This window comes from Camarhynchus parvulus, chromosome 2 (genome assembly GCF_901933205.1).
Source record: "Camarhynchus parvulus chromosome 2, STF_HiC, whole genome shotgun sequence".
NCBI lineage: Eukaryota > Metazoa > Chordata > Aves > Passeriformes > Thraupidae > Camarhynchus > Camarhynchus parvulus.
Genome location: NC_044572.1, coordinates 128,359,357 through 128,362,751, shown reverse-complemented (window position 1 = coordinate 128,362,751; position 3,395 = coordinate 128,359,357).

Here is a 3,395-nt window from a genome sequence, read left to right as displayed (position 1 = left end):
AGTCACTTCTACTGCAGTGATTTTGTCTTACTGCCCAGAACTGAAGTCAGATCAGCCATGGAAACCAGAGGTGCACCCAGCAGCTACTCTGGGGAGACCACAGCCCCTGTGCTCAGAGTCTCATGGAGAGTGTAACATGAGGCAGTGAGGAATGGAGCTGCATTCCTACCCATCCTTTTTCAACTTGCTTCAGAGGGGAGAATAGCTTAAGGCATCACTTTACATCCACCCTCACCTTACAGAATACTCTGGTATTTATTGCAGTTTCAAAATAAAGTCAGTCTTAACATGTTTTGGGTCTTTCCATTCCCAGTCAGTACAGCAGCAGCAGGAGTCATGGCTTGACAGCAGACAGTACAGTGTAACTGTGAAACAGAAGAATTCCAAGGCATTCTAAAGCTGTTCAAGGTTCTGAAAGCAAATGTACTGATGGTGTGTTACAACCTACTGAATAGCTTTGTAATTCTCAGGATTGATTAATGTTGGTATATTCTATATATGCAGTTTAACCCATAACAAGATGCATCTCATCACCATTAAAAAATGTCCACGACATTTATTACCTAAGCAACTTGAAAGCATACAGGGGGTGAAGTATGATAGGCTGGGTCACTGCAAAAATTGGAAAATCTGGGAAACTAGGTCCAACAAAGATTCCAGAACCACTATTTAGGTGGAAAATAATCCAAACCAACAGTACTTTTACCTAACACCTCGGAATCACTGATTATAAACAGAATATGTATTTTGTACAGAGATACAGACTCACATAAAACACCTATTTCTAGACATATACCAATACAAATTGTATTATATGTAACAGAATGTTCTCTGTTTCACAGCTAGTAACCACAGTCTCAGTTTTGCATAAAGGCACAGAAGAGTACACAGATACCAACATGAATTTCCTGCTGCCAGGAAGCTCCATTCCCCTTTGAGCTATGCAACCCCAGAGCCTGGTTACTTGAATGGCTAAAGTTAGATACTTCAACATCAGCTCATTTCCTGACTAGCTTAAAACAAAGCAGTCTGATAAATGCTCAAACTCAGAATCATTATAAATTAAAGATGTAAATATGTATTTTTTTTCAGGTGCTAAATGATCTGGTTTTGGAGATGTGCTCTGTCTTTAGAATTTAACTAAAAAAAAATCAAGATTTTGTATCATTGCATGCTAAATTATTACAAGTAATCTTCATTCAAAGATTCCTACTAATAATATTGTATAAAACAGTAGAGGGCTCCAAAATATGTAATCATGATCTGTAAAAATTCAAGGCAGATAATACATTAGTAGATTAAAAAAAATTAAATCAGTAAGCATATGACATTGCATAGCACTTTATTTCCAGGTGACGTGCTTGCTGTAGGAATATCTTTAGGAAGAAAGTCACTGAGTTCAGTAGTTCCATATGAAGCAGCTCACATTTTGTTGTTCATCCTCACACAAGTATGTCTCAACAGGCAGCCACAGTCAGCACGACATATGGATCCAGTCTGAGCAGGCTGCTTGTCCTCAAGAGCTGCAAGACTGTTTATGCTGCCTGTCAAGACAGACTTTTGAGCCATGTTGCACAGTCTTCCCTTGACTTCTCAAAGGATAAAATGGTTTGTGTCCCAAACAATCCATACTTTCTGGACTTGGCTTTTATTAAATTTTTTTTTCTACAGAAAAAAAATTGTTACAAGAGAAAAATATTTACTACGTATACATTATTTTGATAAAAAACTGTCCAAGACAACAAACAGGATAAAAGCAATTGTATTCCTTAGACTTGTTATTAAATAGCTGCACATAGATAAGTCCATATGCCACATACATTACTGCTGAACGTCACTGTGAACAAGTAAAGCACCACCAATAATTCCTCTGCATTACTGAAGTAAACGAGTTTGAATCTTTGAAAGGCATTATAAACCTTCTGTCCCATCAATTAAATAGGTAACCTTAAACATCACTTGAAAGGCAGAAATACATACATTTAACTGTGCTGAAACCAAAACCATTGCCAGATTAATTACATTTATACACACTGTTGAGGTACAAAACAATTCAGAAGACCTTTAGGCATCACTAGCTCTGCATTTGGCATAGAGTGCAGCAACATAATGGTGTTTGTTTTTTAGCTGTACTGATGAAGTAGAAAAGATTAAGATAACACACAAGGCATGTCTTAGAATTCCCACTCTTTTCCCCTCTAAAGTTAGGTTTTAAAAAGAGTATTAAAGCATGATTCTGCAGATTTATGTTGAGGTATTACTTCACATGAAATATTGCTTGTGTTGGAATAAAGTTCTGCTTCTCTTTCATCTCCAATACCACAGTACTCCATAGTCCACCTGCCCATCAATATTTACCAGACTTACAGATTCAATCGCCATTAGGGATAAGAGAAATTCCTCATTCCATCTCCAAAGCACAACAGTAAAAGAGACACCTATAAACACAAACATATCATGTGTGCACACGCCCAGGCATTCACAAGCACAGCATACACCTTCTCCTGTTGGAGTTGTTGTTGAAGGACAGGTTATATGAAGTTTTAGTAAGTATTTCAAGGATACCTAACAATCCCTACAACCTCATCTTGCAGCTTCTTTTCATGTGAATTGCATGGAAAAGCTGATGGAATGTCACAAGGTCTGGACACTTGAAGATGACTTAGTGAAATTAAGGTGGTAAGAACAAGATTTGGTCCCTAGCCTCTACCTTTCAGTATATAGTAATGCCACCAGAGCAAATAGTTGGAAGAATTTTCAATGCCTGTGAAACCTTTTGGCCCTCTTTCTTCCACATTTGTGCATCTCCTCCTTATTCCCAAACCCCCAAGAAAAATGTATTTAAGATTGTGTTGTATTAAATTATATTTCCATTTACTGTGGAAGAAATTAAATCAATGTTTTTTTAAAATAATATGAATAGAAGTTTATGCTCAGAAATACCTTTCCTTAGTCTCAAGCATCTCCTATCAAATCTGAGTTCAAGTATGTGGTAATTCAGGAAGTGAAAGAGCATTTTTTTAAGATTAAGACAAAACTGTGTATGTTAGTTTAGCTGTGGGTTGGTCAAACTTTGATTCACAAGTCTAAGGATAACAGGTGGGTGCATGAAAATACTATACTAATTTAGTTTTTCAAGGTATTTTTTTTGCATTTACTAAGATCAAGTATATCAGAAAGTGGAAATGTGAAGGAGGAAATAAGCCAGCAGAATAGCCACACAAACTGCTATTCCAATTCTCATTCTTCCCAGTGAACAGCTGTTAGATGGCTGGAACACATCCCAGCTGCACCACCTGGGCATCCTCGGAGGCTGGCATATTAAGACACAACAGATACTCTAGAAATCAGAGGGACAGGAATTAAAAAAAAATCTTCACAAAAAGAAACATGAA